We start from the raw sequence: 27785 nt of genomic DNA, 5'->3' as shown, positions 1-27785 counted from the left end.
ACATAGGTACAATACACAAAGATTTTTCTGTCTAGTTTTGCAAGATGATGTGCAATTCACTCTCCAATGGGATTGTAAGAAGCATTATGACTCTCACACATTCCAATGCATTGATGGATATTCGATAGTCAACCCATGTGTTTCCCATCTTCCAACATTCTCATGCTTTTGTGATCAATGTGTAAGTGGGCTAAGGAAGATCAGATGTAAGAATAGGCAATACATAGAAGAATGGAAATATGTATCCATTGTACTATTTCAAGAGCTTAAAGATAGTGAGGAAGAGGAAGGGGATGGGGAGAATGACAACAATATGAATACTGTGGCAATGAGTCAATATGTTAACCTACTAATATATGGGGGAAATCCTGAGATGTTGTTTGAAACATTGTTGATTGGGGATCACTTTGCAGTGATGACAACCAAGGCCACCAAGGACTTCTACCTTCTGAATTCCACCAAAGCAATATACCAGATAGAGAGAGCACAAAAGAATAAGTGGTGTAGAAGAATTTTTAGAGGTAGACTTATGGTTGATAGCTTCTACTATGACCAAGTAGAGGGAAGATGTGATACATATAGTCTTCTTGACCACACCTCCGATCATGATCTACTCCCACCTTGTAAGAGCCATATGCTTCCCAATGGAGCCTATACTTGGACTCCAAAACTAGTATAGCTTAACCTTTGAGGTCTATGAAAATATATATAATAGTATGCCATATGATGATGGAGCTAAAGAGGATGAATCCATGTTACCCCTATCCACCTCAACCAATGAGGTACGTGGGTAAATCTGTACTTTTCCTAATCATGGAATAAAACTTATTTTTGATGGGTTTCTATGTTATCATGTCTACATTTGCCTTCCTCAACTTTGTATATGATATCCACTTTAGTATTTGTAATCTCACTTTGGATATTAGAAGCGTTTCTATGTCATTATGTCTATATTTGCCTTCCTCCACTCCATATACAATACTCACTTCAGTACTTAGAATCTCACGTTAGATATTATAATCCCAAAATTGACACTTGTAGTACCAAAAAATGGAACTTATAGTACAAAAATTAGTACTTACAGTGCCGAAATTTGTGCTTACAGAGTGCTTACAACACTAAAATTGGCACTGGTAAATCGATATCCCCAATATAAAAAAATGGTACTTAGAGTTTGAATTTTGGTACTTATAGTATCAAAGTTTTAAAATCTTTTAGTTCTATATTTTGATACCCATAGTACCAATTTTGGCATTTATAGTATCAAATTTTGAAACCTTTCAATTCCATATTTTAAGACCTATAATACCAATTTTGGTATTGTATATTGTAAGATTATCCAAAAACATAGAAGTGAAAATTTTAGAGAAACAAAAAATAGGGTAGTAGCATTTTGTACCAACTCTTTGGTCATGTGTGTCTTTAATTGAACATTGATGCTTCAAATATAGTGCTTGTTAGAGCAAAACTTGGTATATACTACTTTAATGGGCAAATAGCCCAACCCTTGGGATGTACACGAGTAATCCACCTTATAGAACATGTAAGATACCATGTGAGTTTAAAAGAAAGGAGATTATATTTACTTAAATTTATAGGATTATATTTAAAAAATAAAATTTTAATTACAATTTGAAAAAAAATCATAAGTTTAGTAAAGTAAAAAGCGTCATTTTAGGGCCTTATACCATGTAAAGAAAGGGTATTTCTTAATATCCTTTGAACACACATTACATAGAAGATTTCTTATAGGTGGACCCCTCAAGGGGACATACTATCATCTTAGGTGGCAAAGAGTTGACATCGAGGTGCCAAACCTTTCCATCGATGCAAACTCTTGGGGAAGATTGGGCTATTATCCCTAGAGTAACTTTTATCTTTTGAGTGAATGTCCTTCCACTTGCTCCATCAGACCACTAAGGTTGACTTCATCCCTATTTGACCATTCTATAATCATATTCTAAACTTTCTTTGACGAGGAGTCATATGAGATGGAAATCTCATGTACAATTTTCTATAGTGACACTAGAACTAGCTATGTGTATAGTGGCATGATTTTATATAGTGACACTAGAACTAGCTATATGTGGACCCTTCTACAACCACACCCAAAGAACCTAACTCTGCCTTATATTAAATAGTGACTTGGCACCTAATAGTACCAAATTTGTTCATGTTTAATATTAGGTTGTTAAAAGACCCACTAATGAAAACTTTAGAGAGGTATAACATAAGCTACTTCAAAATCCTAGTTTTGTCACTTGGAATCTACATACTATTCATGTCACACTATAGTATCAAATATGGTACTATCAATTTTGCACTATAGTAACAAAGTTGAAGCTTACAACACTAAAATCAGTACTTATAGTTCCAAAATGGATACTTACAATTTCAAAGTTGACACTGGTAATTTCAAAATCAATACCGACAATACTAAATTTGGTGCTTAAAGTTTGAAATTTTGTAGTTATAGTATCAAATTTTGAAACCATTATGTTCCATATTTTCAGACCTACAGTATTAATTTTGTTAGGTATCTATAGTATTAATTTTGAAAGGTGCCTACAATACCATTTTAAAACATATAGTACCAATTTTGATACATACAATATTAACTTTGAAATATACAATACCAATTTTGATATTATACTTTGCAAGCCTATCCAAAAATAGAGAAGTGAGAATCTTATAGAAATAGGGTGGTCCATAACATTTTGTACCACCTCTTTGGTCATGTTTATCTCGAATCAAACCTTGTTACACCAAATATGGTGCCAATTAGAGTAGAACTTGGTGCCTAATAACACTAAATTTGGTATTGTGTAATGTCAGATAGTTAAAAGATATGTTTACAAAAACTTTAGAGAAGCACAATATAAGCTACTTCAAATTACTAGTTCTATCACTTTGAACCTATAGATTGTGCATGTCACACCACAATACCAAGTATGGCACTATCAATTTTCTACTATAATATCAAATTTTTTTCTATAGATACCATATTTGATACTAAATAATATCAAATTTGGTACTCTGTAGTACCAAAGTTGGCAATGTGAAGTGCCACTCTGGCATCAAGCTAAAGTAACACAATTTTAGAAAAGCTACAACAAGAGGTATTTCAAAAACTTCTATCACTAGATAATACTATAAAAATCAAACAAAATTTTAGAAGTACATTAAAGATGGTGCATTGGATAAGACAATAAATACAATGGGTAGATTTCCCTTACAATATGTGTGCATATACAAAGTGTGGTCCATGGTACAATATATCACTCAATGTTAGTGCAATCAAATCAATAAAAGTATCGCTCCCATTGAATGAAATAATCAACGATGAGGGGGAAGATGTCATCTTCTAAATCAAATAGGGTTGCTTGTAGCTATATGCCATTTGGTAGGCATCCTCAATCCATCCAATCAACCAAGGTTGAATTTAGGTCTTGCAAGTACACGGGGGTGTCTTGGGTCATAATATGAAGGTTCATAGGATTTGATAGCCGAAAAATTCTCATAGTTATTTTTGAGAGACTTCTATCTACAATCGTGTACAAGAATTGTTGTGGTAGCTTTATATCTTGGACGCTTAATCCAAACACTCCTCAACAGCTTCAAGAACATGGGCTTATTGTTGACCTTGTCTAGCAAATGTGGGATGTCATGAATAGAAGGTAGCCACCCCTCACAGTCCTCCTAGCTAAATATTTATATAAAAAACTATAGGTAGATCACTCATCATGCCACTATACCTACAAATAGCACGAGGTTATAACATCACATGAAGTTATACATTTAAACATCCATGCTTTATAGAAATGTTGGGGAAAGTAAAATTTCAAGATTTATACCAGCTTTGGCCTTTGATAACAAAACCACACCATAATATTTGCTCTCCATCTCAAAGAGATGAGCACTTTCTTTGCATCACACCTCACCACATAGTGTAAGTGGCTATTGACACACACTATTCATGGTTTGCATTCAACTGGTAGGTAAAAATTCTACTTTGGTAGTGGTTTTGTTTAGGTATTCAAGAGTACACCATTGACACCAAATACTATTAGTCATCTGCTATGAGCAATTACATCCTTTCATAGCTTTGTGGTTGGTGATTTCTCATCTAGCCGTATCAAGGATTAATTATTACAATGCCAAAAGCAATAATGATTCAAGGAAGACAGAGATAGTGAAGGCATAACACACATTAAAATAGAGACCCAACTCACAACCAAAATCTCAAATAGTACCAAGTGTGGTTATAACAAATTTCCATCTTGGTACTAGACAAGAGCAAATTTGAACGAAACCAATAATATTCCTCTGTTATAAAAACCAACACAACTTTGGTACTCTAGTTTGAAACCAAATGTCTAGTCTAGGATCAATAAGAGTGCATAAGGCAAAATTTCAATACAAAAGTTAATTGAAGAAGATAGAGTATTCATATGCATTAAATTGATAAGCAACATGGTCAACTACAAAGAGCTACTACAACAACATCTATAGTTTGCAAGTACATGGCTTGTTACAATGACCATGGGAGTGCTTCTTCCCTACTATAAAAGAAAACTCTAACAAGGTGCAATCACCTTCAAATTAGAATCTCCCTTGGCAACTCCTTCAATATCATCCTCTTTGATATCAACTTGGCCATTGGCTCTCCCTTTGTCAATACTTATTCCCTTAGTAGTCTCCTCACAATCCTATGTCCCCTTAGCCTCACCCACTAGCTTGATGCCATAATCAAGAACCATTCTCTCTTTGGCATCTTTTCCCTTCTATTTATGAGCCTCCCTATTCCCCCTCTCTTTGACATATTTTCCCCTCTCCTTGACATCCTCTCATTGCTACCCCCTTGTTTCCACCAGTAGCCCTTGTCCACTTTTAGCATGAATAGCATCCAGAACTTCCTCAGTCTCAACAGCATGTAGTAGCACCACATTAATGCAATATGATTTCTCAGCCTTAGTGTACTCCACATCTGGCACGTCATCATTGATAATCAAAGGTTGAACAACACCAGCTCTTGGGTTGTCTTTATCTTTGTTAGTTGTCCTCTCCTCCATATCAAAGATCCCCTAGTTGTCCCCTATTGTGTCCCCCTCTAGCTCCCCCACATACCCCTTTCCTTCCCATGTCTTGTAGGACATCCTATGGGACTTCGTTCCATTGTAAATAATATTATCTATGTGCATTTATATCTGCCTGTGTGTGAATGAATTCTTGTGCGTGTATGGGTGTCAAAAATATTGAAAAACCCGATGCCAGGAAGCTTGAATAAAACTACCAAGGAGTGTTAAATAAGCCGCTAGGGATAAAGAAAAATTCATAGAACTCGAATTCCAAAGAGGAGACACATTACGTGTGGTCAAGATTTTAAAAAAACTGTGCTTGGAGAACTCTTAAGGAGACAAACGTGTACATTTTGCTGATAGTATCCTGAAGGTGAAGAGAGATGGTGAGATAAAGCAGCGGATACTTGTGATAACAGATTGTGCTTTCTATACTCTAGACAACAGGTGGTGTAACCCTAAACGACGGATTTCTCTTTCTGCTATTGATCGGATTTATCTGAGGGAACTCAGTGACAGCTTCTTTGCTATTATCGTACCAAGTGAATATGATTGTCTCCTAGCCAGTACCCGTAAAACGGAAATTGTGGTGATGCTTGTGGATGCTACGAAAAGCTTAGCTATATAAAGCTATTGGGGGGGGAAAGCATGAAATCAGGTCGTAAGGAAAATTGATCGGCATCCATGGCTTCCCTTTGAGCTGCTTCCCTCCTGTTCTGTGCACTTGTAGTCCATCCCGGGTGTGAGAAAATCAGAGAAAAGAGAAGAGGAAAACCTGCATTGAAGTTTCCCCCTTTGCCCATCTTAGCCCTCCATAACAAATTGTGTGCGACTGTCTAAAAGCGCATCATCTCTTCATATCGACCTCTTTCCAACACGAGGCCATCAAAGGACAATAAGGAGGTCGAAAGAATCGAAGATGAAGAGGCGATTGAAGTTGAAGAAAAGCCAATGAGTGTCAGAGAGGTAATCAGAGGAGGGAGTCGACAGCTTCATTGTCGATTGGTGGACAGGACCTGGCCACTTTAGAACCTTGAAAATTGGAGGTGAAACATGCGATCTTATTGTTTCATCCCTTGCACATGGGACTTACCTTGGTGGTGATAATGATGCAGAAGATAGAGAGTACATAGAAGCTATAGCAAGAAGTTTGAATCTTGGTATCAATGTAAGTGATTGCTAGAGCTGAGCAGAAGAAACTTTAACTTGGATGTAATAGACATTTACTTTATTCACAATCTAGAGATTCAGCTCTCCTTTGTCCCTTTAAAAGATGATGATGCAAAGATGCAAGGACAACAGACCAGGTGCCTTCTTTTTCTGAAAACTAGATGTAGCTTGTCTCTGCACGACAGCTCCAGCAACAAAGCTGAAGAAGGAGTAGAGATAGAGAAATAGAAGAGATATCTTCCAGCATCATCAACTATGGAGAAGACAAAAGTTTTATGGAACCTAAGAATTTCAGCATTTCTAATCAATCTTGCTGCCATCATGGAAAAGGCTGATGAAACACTGCTACCTACTGTGTATAGAGAAATTGGCCTGGAACTTGGAGCAAGGTCTTCCCCTTGGGCATTTAGAGTAATTATTGAGCTTGAGATATGAGCTTGAGAGTTGAATTTTCAACTTAAGATCGGGCGGCCTAAACCCAGTGGGCTGTTTGGATTTGATTTCGTCTTGTATTTTGTAAACATCTCGGCAGTAATACAATTGTTACTTGGCATCATATTCGTCTTGCTTATTCGCTTGATTGATCTTCTATCTTGAAATTCGTCAAGGTCCTCTATGGATGCGACTTTGTTTTCGAAAATCCTTCGACATTGGTCAATAAAGTGACCATAAGAAATGTGGGTGCAAGTCCTATGGTTGATGAATTTGCATAGGCTTTTGCAGGCAGAGCGATATATTCTTTGGGTAATCTTTACTCGGGTTATGATCAGTTTCAGCTTGTTGAAAGCAAGGATATCACAACCATGAAGACTCCTTTGGGGTTAGTACGGATGTATACTCTCCCATAGGGTGCAACAAACTCAGTGACACACATGACAAATGCTATGAATAGGGTACTCATGGATTTTATACCACAATTGACTATGCCCTTCTTGGATGAGTTCCAATCAAAGGGTGTGTAGTGGATGAAAAGAATGAAGAGATGGATGCTCATGGATACAGACAGTTTGTTGCATACCATATTGTGGATTGTGAGAGGATTTTTACACGTCTAGAAGAGGTGCATTTAACTCTTTTCTAGACAAAAGTCTGTCTTTGGAGTTGAAGAGGTTTTGATTGTTGGGCATATGTGTGGGCCTTATGGGCGAAGGCCATCACCAGCAAAAATAGATGGGATTGATAGAATGCAAGATATATGCACGAATGTATCAGATTTGCGTAGATTCTTGGGTGCATGTGTGTTCTATTTGATATGGATTCCTCACTTTGCACATGTATCCGATGCTCTTTATCAGCTTCTAAGAAAAGGTCAGAAAGCTCATTGGGAAAGGAAGCATAAGAAAGCAAAGAAGAAATTGAAGCAACTCTTAAAATCTACTCCTACATTGAGAAAGGCTGACTATTCACATGGAAAGCCTATCATTATTACTGTTGATACAAGCCCAATTGGGATTGGATGGGCAATTGGGCAAGCAAAGATATGCAATTCACTTTGGTGCTAAAGTATTGACTGAACGACAGAGAAGATATCCATAGGCTAGAAGAGAATTATGGAAAATTGTGACAGCCCTTAAATGTAATAAGGAGTATTTTATGGGTGCTCATGCAATCATTGAGACCGATTGTTTGCCGGTATTGGGTATGATTACTAGTTGTGCTACTCTGGACATTGCTATGCTCCGGTGGATTGCATACATCAAATCTTTGAACCCTAAATTTCAGCATATTGCAAGAAGAGATAACCTAGTGGTGGTAGACATGTTATCTCGCGCATGTTATGAGAATGAAGATGGGATGATGGATGAGGAGGAAGAAGATGAATTTCTTATGGCTAAAAATGAAGTTGCAAGAGTGAATTTAGCAATGCAAGGTGTTGCTACAGCATTAACAGAAGCTTGGACAACAAAGAGAAGACACTTTAGATGTTTTGTATCTTGTGTAGAAGTGTTTCTAGAAGACAAATATATAGGAGAGTGGTTGAGAATTGGTCAATACCTCAGTACATTAACAAAGAGATATGAATGGTCTGATGAGGAGTTTAAGAAAATCAAGAGGAAAGCATATGGATTCTTTTTTAAAGATGGATACTTATGGAAACATGCTAAAAAGAAATAGGGTATGCCATTGCTAGTTTTGGGTGACAGAGCTTCACAAGTAAAAGTAATGCAAGAATTTCATGAAAGCTTGTGGGCTGGTCATAGAGGTGTTAGGGTACTTTTACAAAGATCAAAGAAAGATATTGGTGACGGGGTATATATAAGGATGTTGCTCACTTTGTGGAAGCATATACGGCATGTCAAATGTATTCATATGTGAGACGTTGGGATGGATTGCAATCCACATATCCATTGTCTCTTCATTTTAAGTGGGTGGTGGATTTGTTCATAATGCCTACAGGTCTTTGGCAAATGAGGTATCTTGTGCTTGCTCGTGAAGACTTGACTAATCAAGTGGAAGGGAAATCTTTACGTACTAAGACAACAAATGTTGTGTGTACTTTTCTCTTAGAAGAGATCTTTTGTCGGTATGGCTGTGTGGGAAAAATTACAGCAAACAGGGGTGAGTTGGATGCAGATGAAGCTCATGATTTCTTTGCACGGTTGGGGATAAAGCTTGCTTTAACTTCAGCCTATAACCCTAAAGGAAATGGAAAAAGTGAAAGAGGTCACCCACCTATTGTGAAGGCATTGGCAAAAGCATGTGGAGAGAAGGTAAAAGAGTGGCCACGATTGCTCCCTTATGCTTTGTGGGACGACAGAACAACTCATAGTGCTGTTACAGGATATATGCTTGCAGAATTGATATATGGTCAAAAATCTATCATGCCGATAGAAGAGATGACAGTCACATGGAGTGTGTTACCTTGGGAGGAGTTGAATCGAGAGGAGTTGTTGGCCTTACGCATTAGAAAGTTGGAAAGAAAGCTAGAAGACATAGAGGCAGTAAAAACTGCAAAGTTAAGGGCAGAAAGGATACAGAACAAGAAATGGTTTGACAAAAGACATAGACTGAGACCAAGAACCATACAAGATGGGGATTGGGTATTAGTTTACGATAGCAGTTTAGATAACTAGCTTAGTGCCATGCATAAAGTTTCCAAAAGATGGTTTGGACCCTATATGGTAAGACATGCATTTGATAATGCTACTTATGCATTAAATGAGCTAGATGGGATAGCCATCAAAATTCCGGTAGCAAGGAAAAGAATCAAATTATTCAAAAGGTAGGAATCTATTACCTATGAGTTGCCAGAATTGGAAGAAAATAGTGGTCCTGATATAGGGGCTAGCCAGGAAGATATGGAAGATGAAGAAGTAAAGGATATGGTTGTAGAGAATGAGGACTCGGAATCTGGTGATAACTAGGATTTTGGCACATATACTAGAGGATGTGCAGGTTCAGAGGGGTTGGATGTTGTGATGTTATGAGGACATAGTGTGAAAAATTATGGAATGCATCATCATCCGACTTCTTTATTGATCTAGAGAGTCAATGTGATCTGAGCTATTAGTACTAGTGTGAGTTGCATGGATTATCTAAAAATACTAGATTTTTGGATAATTTTAGTCTATTTTTTATATTATTTATTGTAAAAATCTAAAAAAGTTAGAAAAAAAGCTTCTAGATTAGGATGGCGTGCAAAAAGCTAGTTGCTTTTTCAACCAATTAGGGGATTTTCACAAGAGGGATAGATTGATGAAATTGCACACGTCGCGATCACTGTAAACATGCTGAAAATTGCAGATTGAACTGAAAGAAGAAGGAGTAATCTAGGAGATCCGTGATCAGGTGTTTTCAAAGATTCTTATATCTATGCTACTCAAGCACATAGGCTTACACTTATGGATAAAGACATGATAATTCTCAAGAGACTGAGATACATGTTTTCAAAGGTCCTTGAGCCAATCCCCCCTTTTTGATGTAAAGGCTTTCAACATTTTAAATGTGCCTCCATACAGAAAGAAGAAAAATGATCCAGGTCTTCAGGTTAAAGATGTCACCCATGAAAAAGACACAAGACAACATGAGAAAGAGGAAAAGGCCATAGAAGAGCATGTAGATAAATTGAGGGAGTATAAAAGAAAGAAGGAAGAAGAAAAGGAAGTAGAACAACTCCCATCTTTTGAAGAGGAGTTATCTACCCTTCTTGAAAGGGCTGACCCTAAGGGCTTCAATGTTTCTTGCTTTTTACCTGTTGATATTAGAAAAAGATCTGATATGGTATTTTTGGACTACGATTGTGTTCAAAATGTCAAGAATAAAGTGAGAGAAGTAAATGACTCTATTCTTCTTCTTGCTGGGATGAGGTATATAGTATACCGAAATTTGTTTTTACTCACTATATTTTTATAGCAATAGACTTTCATGCTGATGCTTAGTATCTCCATTCCTTTCGTAGGTCTGTAATGCATGAGCTCCACTTTGATATACAACAAAAGATTGAGGTTCTTGATCCATCTATCTCATACTATATGAGGAGTGAACTTGATGCAAGTGCATTTGACCATTGGTTCAATTTAATTGACTTTGAAACTTTGGAGGTTCTTCTAATTCCATATAATGAAAAGTAGGTAATTTGATATTTTGTTAGATTTTACGAGATCTTGTTTTGCTAGATTATTGAAATATTTTGATTTCTAGTTCTCATTGGAGCCTAATTGGAATAGATTGTGTGGAGAGACAATGTTTCCTCATAAATTCTATAAAAGGAAGCCATGGAAATACCAAGTTGTATAAGTTATATAATCTAGGGTCTCCTTGATATTTTGATTATTTTTTTGCAGGTACTCTAAATATTTTGATCTTTCTTTTGTAATTACTCTAAATTTTATTGCCTTTTTAGTACAAATTTGTAAAAAAATTGATTGAAGTGTTAGAGAAAAAGCCTCCCATGCCTTCTGACTTACTTGTAACAATGCAATATAAACAAGTTGTGGTAAGGTCTCGATCAATATGGTTGGAACATACTAAGAAATTTTATTCTAAAAACTACCATAAACAAGTTTCATAGTTTACTTTATTGTTGATTGCAGTGTCCTCATCAAGATGATAGCTACTCTTGTGGTGGCTGGAGAGTAGTTGTAAATGCTAAAATATTGGTTCAGTTTATTTATCTCAATGATGATAAAATTATAAAGGTAATGCGAAACATACTAAACTTTAAGATAGAGGTTTTATTGCAAAATAGTACATTGATGATAATAATATAGTCCATTGTAAAAAATAACAATGAACTATAAATCTTTTCTTAAAAATGTATGACAATTTACAAGGGATTGCTATATAAGTGAGCATGTTTGGTATATGAGAGCAAAGCTTGTGAAGTACATAATGGTCAATTGTATACAACCGACAAGAATGGATAATAGTAGGGGCTTGGACATTAAAGGAGAGGAGGTGCATGTAACTATAACAGGTGAAGCTATGCCTTCAACACCCAAGGCGACCAAAGCATCAAAGATAGGCAAAAGGACTCCTAGAAAGGATGTTCCTTCTCCTAAGAAAAGCTCTCAAAAAAAGTAGTTTTGCCTCATTGATTGTAAGCCCTTGTATATAAGTTATGAAGATGGATGAGAAAAATTTGTCACAAAATTTGTACATGTATTTTATATTGATAATAAAGAGATCTTTTCTTCAATATCCTTGCATTGTATATTCTTTTCTCTCCTCGTTGATATCTATTTAAAAAAATGTTACAATTTTTTATTAATCAAGAAGTGAAAAGATATACACCTAAGTGGATATAATATGATATAAAAACTTACTTGTTTGTTATTAAGTTAGAACACAAATGAGTATGGTAGTTCAATATCTTCATTCTATAAATCCATCATCACTTGATGTAGCATTCAGGATTGCAATAATGTCCTCATTGTACCAAATATCAAGATCCACTATAGGATCCTTGCTAAAATTATCAAGATTTTGGTCTAAAGCAACTAGACTACCACCAACATAATGCCATCTACTATAATAAAAGATAATGATGAAATTTTGAGTAGCAATCATATATTTACAAGCTATAGAGTCTTGATCTATCTTACATAGAATTTTTCCTTTCGTCCTAGTGTCCCATCCCTCATCAACAAATCGTATAACATGATCATATGTTAGTCTCTTCACTGAAAGCATGGACTTTGATCAAAGGGAGAATATTGATTCCTATTAGCTACGCTCATGGGGACAAGATAAGAATCGTCGTAGAAGAATATTCCATTCGCTGCAAGCTTTGTCTTCTTTCTACCTTTGTACATCTCTTCTCAAATCAAGCCATGCATCATATCAATCACATCAACAATAGACTCAACCAATTACCATTCCTCAATATTAGAGGGATAGACATCTATAAGACAAATGAACAATTGTTATAATGGAAAACCTTAAACCAAGTTCAAGAAAAGAAAGACTTTAAGAATCAAATCCTTACAATTTGGTTTATGCATTGGAAAATTTGAACTTCCATGTTCAAATATAGCTCTCTATGCATAAACACATATTGCACCAAAACCAATTTTATGCTATTATTATTTGCTCCAAGCTTGAAATCTTGGATTCTACACTTCCAAGTAGGGATGAACGACCTCTCATATCTTTGTCTTTTCCCATGTTTTTCCTGTTGCATGGTGATCCAACTGCCTTTGCTAATGATTGTAGGAATCCATCTTCCATCTTTTTGGAATGAGTTAAACACTGATATGGATGTGATTTGGGAGCTTGGACACCTTGTTCAAGGTCAAATTTCTGTATCCATGGCAAAGAGAGAGAGAGAGAGAGAGAGAGAGAGAGAGAGAGAGAGAGAGAGAGAGAGAGAGAGAGAGAGGACTAAGCTACCACAAAGGAGGGAAAAACACAAGAGGGATAAAAGAAATGAGGAAAAAAAATAGTGCTAAGATCTTTACTAATTTGAATATAGATAAAACATGTCATTATCATTAATCTAGATATATCATTAAATAAAAGTGGTCGGGATTGTATATCATTGATGTAAAGAATGTCATAATCACGAATATAGGAGGCTAAAAATAGATATTGATAATACAAAGTTGTAATATTATTATATATGTATCTTTTTGTAAAATGATTTTTTTGTGTTTTTTAAAATAGAGCTTCCGTTATAGAGCCTCTACTCCTATTGGTCTAGAGCACTTTCTCTCTATCTTCTAAAAGGCATTTTTGAGATCTCAAAACTCCCCTAATGATTGCAGATAGTCTTTACTATCTCCTAACAAGTTTTCATTTCTAGTGCTGTTAGACTTGTTACTACCCACTTGGATGCTAGTTTTAAAAATATTGCTAACTCTGAGAGACATTTAAGTTTCTCCTTAAGATGTCCCATTACAAAGTGATGTACATAGTTGTGGATGGAGAGTTATCTCAATTGTTTGTAGGACTATAGATTCAAAGTTGTTGAACATAGATGGGATGAATGTAAGTCTTTTATCTTTTGCTTTTAAGTTAAAATTCTCTTGTATTCTCAATTGAGTTGTTGTGTGCATTGTTTTAGTACAAAGACCACCCCAAGTCACATATGTTGTGGATAAGGGAGAGGTATATTGAGATAATTTAGGATAGGGCAATTACACAAGTCAACCATGACTCCCCTCTTCCTCCTAAATCTTTCAAGGCAAAGCCAAGAGATAGGTGAAAATCTACAAGCAGTACAGACACTGCTAAGGCAACCAACAAAAAGTCATTTATTGCCTCCACAAAGAAAGATGTGCCGAAGCTTTCTCCTTTGAAGTTTGATCCATCTCCCCTAAAGCCTCAAGAGAAGAGGGTACTTGTGAATTCAATTTCCTCCAGCAACAAAAAAAACATGTAGTAAGGAGCCTAGTGATAATGAATGAAACTGATGAAGATGAACCTATGTCAAAGAAGGAGAAAAGTTCAAAGGAAGGAAAACTGAAGATTAGAAGGAGGAATAACCTTGTATTCAATCAACGACAAGCATATTCTTCTAGATACCCTTTTAGGCATCATGGCCTTTTGAATGCCTTTGACTATTCTAAGCTTGAAGCTCTTTATCGTTACTTCATCATGAGTCTCCCAATTGAAGGATGCAAGGTTTGGCAATAGTAAATCCTCAACATGCCCATATACACCTTCCCTTAAAAGAACCACATATTGAGCATATTATATAAAAATTCTACCTTCACTAAAAAACATGTGGTTTGATCAATATATATAATGTCTGCAAATTCTTTATGTGTTGCATAGAGCGTGCCACTAAGACTCTCCATGTGTTGCCATTTAGAACTTGTTAAGGAAAAGATGTCTAACACCAATAATCCACTATTTACTTGGTGCTTTTATGAAAAAATATTCACATACAATATTCAACTCAAAATTAAACTTACAATAGCTTTGTTGAGGAAAATGTTCATTTGGAGGCAAGTACATTTTCTTTGCCATGTAAACATGTTGCACCCTAGAAAACCACCCCTGAGCTATGATTTTGAGACCAGTGATACCTCCCTTCCCATAATACTTGATATCCTCTCATTTTTTTTCTCTTTACCTTGTGAGGGCCCTTGCAAAATGGCAACATGGTAATCCAATTGTTTATACTAAACATTTTGGGCTTCCATTTTTCATCTACACTTTTGTTAAAGATAGTGTAAGATTTTATAGAATGAGAAGGATGTGTTGTGGAAGCCATAGAAAAAAGAGAGCACACCAATGTGCAAAGAAGGAAACTTAGAGAGGAGATGTCAATGAACCCAAATCGAATGTCAAGAAGGCTAATAAAAATATACTTGTTGATAAGAATAATGCTCAAATGTGTCTCATAAGTTACAAAATCGATATTATTAATTGCATCTTTTTTTAATCTTATCTTTTGTTAGCCTTTATTAGCTTTATGAGCTTTGAAACTACGAAAAGTTGTTAAATCTCACAGATTTTGGACAAAAAAGAGGAAAAATCCACAAAAGGATTTCTACTATCTCCTAAGTAGAGGAGACAAGAATACCATATTTTTGCACATGTGGAAAACTCTCATTGGCTCTTTTCTTAATCCAATGATTAACACAAGTGCTATTTTTAAAGCATTTTAGCCCTAATGTTTGCGGCGAGATTTTGCAAGACTTCTATCGCATTGAAAGTAGGAGATGTTTTTGGCATAGTGTCAAGACAACATACACAATTACTTTACTTAAGAATAGATTCATGCTTTAAAGTGTGTTACAAAGGCCTTTTTGGTAGACTTGATGATTGATGCTTAGTGTTATGTAATACATTCGAAGTGTATTACTATAACTCACAAGGACTTCCAACATGTAAGAAATCTTCAAGTAGTAAAGGATGCATTTGTTCCAATGGAATGAACATAGTTTGTAATGTTATATTTTTTGGAATAGTGTTCTTCTTGTGCTCTAGACATGTGACTATGTCCCAATGCAAAACTGATTTACTTTCCTAAAAATATGAATTAGTTTTTGCTCTTGTCCTTTACTCTCAACTTCAATGTGCATCTTCGCTGTAGTTTTTACTAGCACTATCAATTTCAATAGAAAAAACATGTGAAAATTTGCCATTTCTCATTGTAGACTTTACTCTGTATAGTCTATGTAGTGTAAAGTTTCTAAGGGCTTGCAGTCACAAGGTTCATCTCTCGATTATTGATCCATCCATAATTTTGGTGCAAGATAATTTAAAAATACAAAGCTATATTGAAATTCAATAAAACTTCACATGCACACCAATTAAGTGGCCAAGAGCCCAATATATTTTTTTGGCAAGAAAAAAGCCAAGAGATTCCTTGCCCAAACTCTAGCATTTCAATTTTTATATCACAAAAGTGGCTTGAGACACCGCCAGACTTCACAAGTCAAAAAGTGGCTCCAGACACCAGACTTTAGATAAGGGTTCTCTTGGCCTTTTTTTGCCAAAAAAAAATATTGGGCTATTGGCCACCTAACAAGTGTATGTGTGAATTTTTGTCACATTCCAATAAAAGGTTATGGATTCATGATCACATGGTGGACCATGCGTACAAAGCTACATTGACCTGATTCCTAGGTTCAAAAGGATTAGAAGTTCATTCTTCTTCTCATTTTCACATATTTCTTTCAATACTTCCTCCATTCTCACATTTATGATCTCTGTCTCTTCTCCATTATATCATTCTTGAGCTTGTATGGCACACATCAAGCAAGTCGCTCATCATTTTGCCCCGATGATGCCATGGCCCACATGTAGCATGAGGTGGATCCTCCTATGGTGTAGCAACAAGTTCTTTTCCTTAACCACAAAGGCCACCATAGAGAAGAAGAGGAGATGGAGACCAAGGATTGTTATCCTTTGAGAGATAAGATGAATCTAGCATGGGTAAAAGCTTCTCATCTCAAAAATTTTATTCTAGAAGGTTGTTTGAGAAATATTACATAATATGTACTTAAAAAGGTTGGAAATACTTTGGGGTGAGTGATTGATAGCCCATTGCCATATAAGTGGATAATACACAGCTAGCAACCATCCATATAAAGTGCATCACAATCACAAATAAAGACATGAACTTTATCGTTTGGCTTTGACACAGCAAGGGGACTCCTCCATAGGTTTTTGCCATGAGAGATACAGAACCATTATACTTGGAAAGCCAAAATATTTTGTATGCTATGAACATTAGTGTGTGTGTGATTTGTACCCTATTTGATTAGTCTAGATAAAGATTTTTTTTTTGTTTCTTGAAATGCATGATGCTTATTTTTTGTTTAACATACCCACACATCAAAAGTAGTAATAGGTACATATATGAGTTGCATTATCATTTACACACAATGAGAGTATACATATTACATGCTGATATAATTTAAATCGGATTATATTAACATATACAAATGCATCATTAACATACCACACATTATCATCACATTTACACAAATCACATATTTATTCAATGAATATTCATTTATAAGAACAAAATAACATGCATTATATTCATCAAGAAAAATGCATGCGATGTTTGATAATGATGACAAATACACAAAGCTGATAGCCAACAAGAAATCTCACTTGTTTCTTGGCTTTTTCATTGGTGAAGAGGAGGGGCCAATTTCCAATGAAATAGAAGTTTCCTCTTTGCTTCAAAACTAATATGCTTCCCCTTTAGCTCTTCCTCCAAGAGAAACAAGTTTGACACTTTTGTGAGCTCATCTAATGTAGTGAGTACATACACTGCTCCACCACACTCTTGGTCAAATAGGTAGAGAAGCTTTGATCACTTCACTAGTGCCACCTTCTTCAAGCTAGATATCAAAGGTATTACTTGAAAAGGTCCAAACTTGGTCAGGACCGAAATTTTCATGATTATATCCTCTCCTCATTGTGAGTACTTCTTATGGAAGACCACCAATTCAGTAAAAATGCTGCCAATGTACTCCTTTGAATCCTTCCATCGATTCACATATCGAGATCCTCCTTGCCTTGATGCAAACTCATCTATGTATAGTATATCATGTGAATGACATAGTCAAATCAAATAATATGATTAGTAATTGATCTAGAGTTATTGAAATGTGACGAAACTTGACCCCAAGGTGCATTAAGTTCATTGATTCTATCATGAAATCTTGGCCAAAAAAGGATACATGCAACTATCTTGTCTAAAGTCTATGTATCTAGGGCCACTTTCTTACTAGACTTCGGACATGGCAGTTGCATGCATCATTTTTTTGCCAAGATTTCACTGACAAACTCCAGTCGGGGGACCCAGTGCACCCTATGGTCAAGTTTTGTTGCATAAAAATGTATGAGAGTTAGAAATCTTGCCTTTTCTATATCATCTTATATCTTTGTTTCCTCATGTATCAATGAGGCACCTCTCCAAGCATAGGGATCCATAAACTCCTTGGTAGGAAGTTGGGGTCTTTGTCTGAACTTATGTTGGAGTGCTTCAAACTTACATTCAACACAAGGTAATCTTCTTCAGCCAATGCAATTTTCTTATGTGCTGCCATGATGGCACTCACTATATCTAAGCTTGTGCCCATTAGGGGAAATATGGACTTAGAAAGGGCCTCATAAGAAATGGATCAGGAGGGTTACTTTTTCTAATCTTAGAAGACAATTGGGGCAACATGCCATGATGAGGGGCAAAGGAGGTTTTGAGAAGAATTAAGGGTTGTTTTCTTAAAAAATATAAAAAATGCAAGCTCAAAATATTTAGCTAAATATGGCACAACAACATTAGCCTTGTGGTTTAGTGATAGGACCATAGGTCTTTGACCCACAGGTTGGCACTTCAAACCTTGCACGCACAATGCAAAACAAAATCATTTGTTTGTGCCTTCTAACCTTACAGGATGCGTGCTAAATGCACTTTGGGAAGTTTGTCTCCACATTTTCTACTCCAGAATGCAAATTGTTGCATTTTTAAATTACAAAACCACCAAATTTTGAGAAAAACTATATTTTTGGGTCAAAATGAAGTTTGTCTCCATGTTTTCTAGTCCACAATGCAATACCACCAACTTTTGAGAAAAACAATATTTTTGGGTCAAAAGGGAAAAAGATAGTGGATAAAATGTGCACACCACCCCCTCTCCCATTGGTCTGCCTCAAATCCAAGTGATTAAAAAATGAGATTAAGTGCTAAGCTAAAGGGCCCTTTTTTAGTACATATTCTCCCTAATGATCATATCTTCCAGCCTTTGCCATCGTTGAATGCAGATCCACATAATCATAATCAATGAGATCTTCTATCGAATCCTTGACCAAGATGGACAACAATTCTTCTTGCTTCATTTCCAAGTTTTGTAATACATGTGATAGAAGTAAGTACTGCATGCCTTTTGCTTCAATGGATATCAAGGAGGCAAGGTTGGGTTTGCAGACTTGTGGCTCTTCTAAAGAGGATGGCACCGTGAGAGCCTTTAACAATATTTAACCAAAAAGATGGGCTAAATGCATAATAGTTGAGACATCAAATGGACTTCTACTTTTTTATGAAGCTTCAACCTCCTTGGCCAACTATCTCTCATCTAAACTTCTCAATACTCCAAACTCTAACCAACAATGTATCGATTCTTCCTACCCAAGAAAGAAAAGAACAAAAGACTAGTGTTGAGGTATACTAAACTCAAGAACTTACCTTCCCACATTATATGTTTAAATCTCGAATGTTAGAAGATGGTCCCATGATCCTAATGTCACATCCCTCATCTCCTTCGCATCCACCGCCATGTATGCCTATGTTGAGAGAAGAACATAGAGAAGAAGGGGAAGATGTAGATGGAAAAGAGCTTTACCATTCCAAGCCCCTCACTTTGTCATAGCTCAATTCTCCCACACAACCTCAAAGTCAACTTGTCGAGATGGGAAGAAACATAATAAAAGAAAGAGATTGAGAAGAGCTTCACTATTCCTAGTCTCTCACTCAAACACATTCTCTCTTTCTCACTCTCATGCAATGGTTGCATAAAATAAAGGATAGAAAAAGAACAACAATTGCACAAAAATTGCAATAACATGAATCCAACAACATGGACAATCACATGTACCCTTGTATACATAAAAATTAGGGTTAGGGTTAGACCCCTTATGAATTAGGGCTTAAGTTTACACCCTCTTTTTCACTTTAGGATTTCTACCACTTTAAGGATACCCTACCCACTGTGATAAAACAATTTTTGTATCCTTTTAGCTTAGGAAAAATACCTTAATTGGGACTTGAGTATAAAAGGCAAGAGTATGCCATTGTAATAATCTTTTAACACATTTGTAAACTTCTCCATTTCTTGGAGCTTGAGGGCTCTTGCCTTCCCTACCAATATTAAGGCTGAATACTCAATGCCTACCATAGCAAGAGGTGGATTTCTTGCAGTAGCCTCTCATTCATGATTCTCATTGTACCTTTGATATCATCTAGTTATGGCTTCATTTTGCTATAGATTTAATACATTTTCATCTATGGCACTATGGCTATTTGATTCAATTGTTGTTTCTTGAATTTCTTGTCATTATAATTTAGTCTAGGCTAAATTCATTTCAATGTATCAGAGCCTTGAATTTGATTCTTGGCAATGTCATTTTCAAGCCTAGATGTGGTTACCAACATCATCTAGGATAACTGGAGTTCAAGATTTGGTTAGAGAACTTGGTATAATTTAAATAGTGACTAGTTTGGGGGGTTACCTACAATTAGTCTTCACTATTTTTGGAACTCTTGGAGAAGATATAAGGAAGAAATGGAGAGATCTTGGATATTTTGGTAGCTCATGGACAAGAGGAGGCCCATTTTGAAGATTCTAGGACTAACTATTGATTAATACAGTTTTGAGAAATCTTAAACTAGATTATCTTTTGCTAATCAAGGATTTCTCTCTTTTCTCATAGTCTACCCCAAGCAAATTTACCTTATCTATGCATACTAAGATTCATTTTGAGTTTATAAACATAAGGATTCCAATGGACAGGAATAAGAAGAAAGAGAAATTTTGGAGAGCATAAACGAAGACTTAGTTGAGTATTGATAAAAGGTAAACTCATCCATTAGGGCTACAAATCATGGACAAAAGGATGGTAATGATGGCAACATACATGAAGAATCATAATGGCCAAGAGACCCTATTGATGAGGTACATATATCTGAAGTGAATGGATTACTTGACCCAAATGAATTCCAATTACTTTCTCATAGGATTGAATGCATGAATGAGGGTATCATTCAATTGAACCAAAAAATTGATGACAAGTTTGCAAAAAGGTTCAATCACTTTGAGAAGTTTGAATAGAATAATCAATTGTTGGACATTAATTTTGATAAGTTAATTTCCATTCTCAACAACTTGGGTAGTAAGTGGAAAAGCACTCCACCTTTCAATGATAATGGGACATCAATTCCACATGACAATGTGAAGTCAAGGGCAACCCATCAGTTTATGCACTCAACCTATGAGCAAGTTGGTCCATCAAGAGTTAAGGTAATATTTCAACCTCCGTCTAACTCTTGGAATAGGGGAAGACCAAAGTATGAATCTTCAAAAGATAATGGACAACCTAAAAAAGCTTAGCATGCTGAAAAAGAAGAAGAAATTCATGGGTGTGACTCATTCTAAAAGGAATTTTATACACAAAACTCACAAATACCTAATGCAAGGAATAGACAAGGTCAACACCTTCATACAGATTCGAGAAGAGAGAATAGAGTTTAGTATAATGATGATCTTGAGGAGATGATTTCTCCTATTTAGTCCCCTCATAGTCAACGGCCACATGGTACTAACTCACTTGGTCATTACTCATTTGGCAACAACAAGAAGGGTCAACAATCCTTTACCAACAACCATGGATAACCAATATTGGATAATCTCTCTCTAAGACAGTAATCAAGAGGTTCACCCAACAACAATGGTCATCATTACCACTATGATATAGAGTAAAAATAGAAAATCAGTATACCATAGTTCAAAGGGAAAAACCCCTCACACCAACAGAGCTTGAAGAATGGATTAATAAATTGGAAATGTATTTTAGTCTCTATCCATGCCATGATGAGGCAAAGATTTGTTATATAGCTTTGCATTTAGAGGGATACACACATATATGGTAGAGATACATGATGAAAATTGGGCAACTCTTTCATACATGGGAGAACTTTAAATCAACTATGACATAGGTTTTTGTATGCCAATCGAAAAAATAAGGTTGGAAAGAAAGTGGTATGATCCAAAGACAGCAAGGCTCTATGGTTAGGGATCATTCTAGCTACTTTCTAAACCTTTCCATGTATGTTGAGGGCATTTCTAATTCAACCAAGTTGAATAACTATTTTTTTGGATTAGGTCCAATCCTTTTAGGGCAGAGGTGGGGGCATCAAATTCTATGAATGTACATGTAGCCATATAGTATGTTGAATGCTACAGCCAAAAATATAGAAGAGAATGAGCTCTTTTCAGCCCACGATAGGAGCTACTTATCACTCAAATCAACCAATAAGGTTTGAACAGTAATTAAGCTAGAAAATAAAGGCTTCTATATATGAGAATATGGCTTCAAATACTTTCAACAAGATTCCTACATTCCCTAGAGCATATACTTACAAGCAAGGGAATAACTTTAGGCATAATGCTTATCCAAATGGGTACTTCAAGAGAGCTGAAAGTAGAGCTAAACATGCATCTAATACCATTAGCAGTAAGTCCTTCTCTAATGACAAGCTGAAAGAATTATGTTTCAAATGTGGAGAAAAATGGTCACTTGATCATAAACAAAAGTGCAAAGCTAATAGGGAAAATTTTAATATGGTGATCATAGAAGATTTAGATGAAGATGAAGCCCATGAAGAGGGTCAAATGTAAGATGAAGCTAGGAGGTCTTAGAGTTAGTCAACAAGTTTCCATTTGATCCTAGTTGTCCATAGGCATGATTAATTCTAAGGTCGCTCATATTCTTATCGATACGAGCAATACATATAGCTTTGTAAATACCAAATCATTATTTAACTTGAAGGTATTACCTCAAGAGATGGACATCCCACTAAAGGTACATGCTATTAATGAAACTTAAGAGTTGAGCAAGGAGATATACCTACAAACACCCATTGAGCTATCATAGTCTTGTACCATTATGATAGACTTGATTGTCCTAGAATATATGGGTCCTATTGACATTATTATTGGCTGTGATTAGCTTAAAAAGATTGGAATTTTTTCCTTGGATCTTAATTAGATGTTTATGGAGTTTACTCTTGGAAGGGGCAGCATGTAACACTTAATGGCATAGAGAGAAAACAAGTGGAAGTAATTAGAAAAAAGAAGGTGAAGAGATAGATCAATGAAATTTCTTGCATTTTCACACTTTTCCTCTCAAAGGTGGATGAAAATCGACAATATTCAGTACCTAAAGAGAACGATCCATGTTTTTGTAAACTTTTGGAAGAGTTTAAATACATATTTCAGCCTCCTACATCATTATCACCTAAGAGAGAAGTGGACCATTCTATTGATTTGACACTTGATACTAAACCTATCAACAAACTCCCTTATAGGTTGCCAAAGCACGAAAGAGAAGAACTGGAGAAATAGGATAAAGACTTGCTAGAAATAGGTTTTTATTTAGCCTAGTCAGTCACCCTTTGCTTCTTCCATAGTATTTGTTAAGAAGAAAGATGGATCCTGCAAATATGCATCAATTATAGGGACCTCAACAACAGCACTATAAAGAACGAGTATCCAATTCCCTACATTGATTATTTGTTGGATGAACTCAAGGATGCAAATTTATTTACCAAGATTGACTTGAGGTCAGGTTATCACCAAATCAAGATGAAGGAAGGTGATGAGTACAAGATGGATTTTAGAACAGAAAGGGATCCCTGCCACTTCTTGGTTATGATTAGGGAGAATATGAAATTAAAAAGGGCTCTTTAGCTTAAGAAATAATGACTCTCCTAATGAGAAGAGATTCGAGGTGGACCAATGGGAGAGAGGATGGTGTGTATATTTTATCTCCCCTTTTTTACTTGTTCCTACCACTTATGGAATTGTTTCCCTAGGTCTCATTTATTCCTCCCCTCCCCTTTTACCATCCCATGCCATGTGGGTGTCATTGGGCATCCTAAAAGGTCACCCAAAATTTCAAATTTTACCTCCTTCAAAGAGGATTTTCCTCCCCTCTCTTCCCTAAATCCTCTTCTTATGTCATATACAATCAAAAAAGAAATTTTTGGTTGCCATTGATTATTGAGAGCGGAGTTTTGAGCTCGGGATGTGCCTAAAATTTTCCAAAAAATCCAAAATTTAGGGGAAAAATATTAAACGTCGAAGGTGGCGGCTCTAGCTAAGACGATTTTAAGCGTCAAGTGCTTTATAGGCGCTAGAGCGACGCTTGTTGATTTTTGATAATTTTTTAGATTGTCGTGCAGGTTGTCAGAAGTTTCCAACCAATGCGGGATGTCAAACTAGACGCCCAGGATTTTTCAGAGCTCAATTTGGAGCCCGAACGGGGAAATGGCCACAAAATGGTCAAGATATGAAAAGGTGGACACTTGGGAGGCCAAAATTGGGCATGCCTTTTGAGTTTGGACACCCCCCCCCCCCCCCTCCCCTTTCAAAATTTTAAGCATACAATGTGAAAAAACCTAGAGAGAGAGAATGAGGGATGAAGGCGCCATCTTCACGCCCCATTTTTGCACCTCCATGGATGGAGATGGAGATGGCAGGCTGTGAGTATCCCATACAACCGATCTTGGGGCTGATCTTCTCCCTCTTGGCCAATATTATCGCCTATTTTCGCCTGTCAAATGATGGCCTAAATGAAGAGAGCCAATTCTAGTCTTTCTCTCTCCTCCCTCTCTCTCCGTTAAGGGGCTGTTCTTGTGTGGAAGAGAAGACAATGAAGAATGGTGGAGGAAAGCTTCTCCGGATGAGACCGGATTGCTTCCGGATGGATGAAGACATGAAGAGTGCTATTCTTGAAGATGATAAGCATTAAATGCATGCTGGAAATCAGTCCTATAATCAAAACCAAGAAACTGAGATTTGAAAATAAGCGGTAATGCTATTTTTACAAAGAAAAATGATCTTTTTATGCTATTTGCTTTATGAAACCTTGTTCATATAGGATGAAAGTTCATTATGATATTGTTTGCCATGAGTTTCAACTATTTGCAACCTGAAAATTAGAAAATATAAGGCTACACGGCCGGAATTAGTGTTAAAACCCGTAAAACACGCGTTTTAAGGGTAAATTTGGGTTTTTTGCTATATAAATGAGAAATATGATATGTCACACCAACTAAATCTGAGTTTCTGCTGTCAATGAACCTAAGGGCCACAACCCACAATCAAATATTCATTTTCAGTCATTATTTATTAAAGAAAATAGGGAAAATGCCTCAAAATAGAAAAAAAAGGGTTTAAAATTAGAAAAAAATAGAAAATGGGCTGAGGAAATTTAGGGAAAATTATATCTATGTTTGTGCAATGTATAACGATGGAAAAGCACGAAGTTGGCCTCGGTTTGTCCCCGTTTCTATGTTTTGTGTGTATTTATTGTTCTTTTAAAAGAGAAATGCATAGAAACCCTATCTAACCGATCAATGATACAAAATGTTAAGAGTTGGATGAAGAGGGGTTGAAACACTGAAAGATAAAGAAAATATTTGATTTATGCATTGCACTTGGCATATAAGAAATGGTTTAAATAAAGAGGATGGTAGCATGAGCATATGGCTCCTTGCCTCCTTTCAATGCAGCACGCGCTAGTAAAATTCATGGAAAGAATGCTTTGTGCACCATGCACAGTGCTGATCTTTCTTTTGTCTGAGCACATAGTCATACACCATTTGCATTAAGCATAATAATTAAAAGGTATCATAAAAATCTTTTGGATGCATGGCACCTGTCTTCCTTAGGTTGTGACCAACGATGAGTGTGAGAGGATGTCCTAAGCTGTAGGTTAGCCATTGGGTCCTAAGGGAAAATTGTAGTGAGGAATGGTACATCCTGGAACGTAAAATATTGGTATCTTGAGAAGAGTTTGTGCTTGTTTGTGTTATATGTTTAGCAGCGCATCAAAGGGCTAATCCCTGCGATGTAGGAGAGCTACAGTGGGGCTCCGACTATTAGTCGGTGGAGTGCCTCCTATGTGTGTATGATGAGGCATTATGCCTATGTACTTTGGGATCTCCCTCTGAGGAGTTTAAGGGAAACATTGGACTATAAACTATAAACGCATGAATTAAGCTTTAGGGCAGTTTGTCCTTTAGCATTAGATTGACGCTCCTGGTCCGCAAGGCCGTGAGGGTGTTTGTGTGTCATGAGCATGAGATCCGGCTAGTGCTATAGCCAGTGCCGGCCCATTTCAGGTCCCATCAATGGTGTGTCTGCCGGAAGCTGCCTATAAGTGGCGGTTTTTGAATCTAGGGTTTCAAGGGACCCTAAATTATCCATAAAATGGGGTTTTTTCAAGGATGGAAAAACTTGGCTTTCCCCATACAAAACTTACTAATGGACTTAGTCAGTTATGTAGAGCATGAGTCCTCTGTAGAAGATAATTTATGTGACAAAAAGAATAGCCAATTAGTGGTTACCCCATCCTCTAATACGATGGCATGGGCCGAGGTTCGCCTTGGTGTGGTCTCTACCCAAGAGAAATCATGTTTAACCATCCATCAACTTAGAGGGCATGAAACAAGCATATTGGAAACTAGGATAGTTATGGCATCAACAAGGCACCATGCTAAAGCCATAATGCCATGGGAAAGTGTTGATATACGATGGAATATGCTTGTGGTTGAAACATCCCGTGTAATGGGCCACCATGACGACATAGTAGGCATCACAAGGATGTTAGAAGCCCTAGCTGTCAAGGGAAAACCGTTGCTTAAAAGGCACGGTTCCCAAGTTTTAAGAAGTGGTAATGATAAATCGGCTTTAGATAAGGACCAAAAGCTCTTATATAAACCTGTTATGGACTTTCCTTTTAAAGGGAAAGGTATGGAAGACCCTCTAAGAGGGGATCAAAAGGACATGTTGAAATTTATAGGACTCCCTAGACCACTCAGTGAGTTGGCAGAAAGGGATGTCAATGAGGGTAATAACCTCCCTACACCGAAAAGGGTGGGGTTGGAAGAGGTTAAAGATCCTAAGAGGCTGGACCCAGATCATGATGAATATGAAGATTTTAATGACCCGATGTTGATCCCAAAAGGGAGGACTGAATGTCCTCCCCTTTATAGGGATCTCCTAGTGTTTTATGGGTTGCCAAATGAGGATCTGATGATTCATTTAAGAGAATATGACCTAACTTGCATTGCAAGTGCGTTTGATGATATACATCGGATGCTTGTATTCCCAAGTACCCTAAAGGGAGAGGCAAGGAAATGGTACTGGAGCCTCCCAAGAGGGTCGATCAAATCATTTGAGGAGTCTTGTGATAGATTTCTAGATGAGTATGAAAAGAAGGAGTCTTGTCCTTCTGTTAAAGAGTATGCTAGAGCCTTTGATAGTACTCTTAGGCTTTGGCTAAGAAGAGCTAGTGCACTACTAGATGATGTGCTATGTGAGCTCTTTCTGAGTGGCTTAGAGATTAATACGCAAATCCAAGTGGAACTGCAGAATCCTAAGTTGTTAAGGGAAGAAAAAATGCATGCAGTTGATTATGGGGGTCATATTCAGAGATGTTGGGAAAACTTTTGGATTTTTCCCTGCTCAATACAAGTGCATCCTAGCTTCCAACCATTCTTGCAAGAAGATAGCTCACTTGTTGATACCAAGGTAGCCTATGAGGAGAACCTTGGTGGCCAAAATTTCAAAGTAGAAAATGGCCATCCTATGAGTAGTAATGACATGCCTATCAGTGAAAAGGTTCCAAGCCATGTAAGTCCCATTAGGGCTTGCAACACTTCCACGAAAGGTAGTTGTGATGGCAATATGGATCGCACCAATGGGCCTATGAGTGTTGATAAGCATTCTGTGTGTGGTTCTAATTTTGTTGCTAGTAAGGCTCTTGCGAGACCTTTGGTGTTGGAATCATGTTTCCGGGTGGATGTTGTTCCCTCCAGTGAAAGCATGGTTCTTATGGAAGAAAATT

This window comes from Lygodium microphyllum, chromosome 8 (assembly GCF_053477565.2).
Source record: "Lygodium microphyllum isolate KBCC chromosome 8, Lygodium_microphyllum_v1.1.10, whole genome shotgun sequence".
In the NCBI taxonomy this organism is placed as follows: Eukaryota; Viridiplantae; Streptophyta; class Polypodiopsida; order Schizaeales; family Lygodiaceae; genus Lygodium; species Lygodium microphyllum.
The sequence above is the reverse complement of the archived record's forward strand: the minus strand, read 5'-3'. Positions refer to the sequence as shown.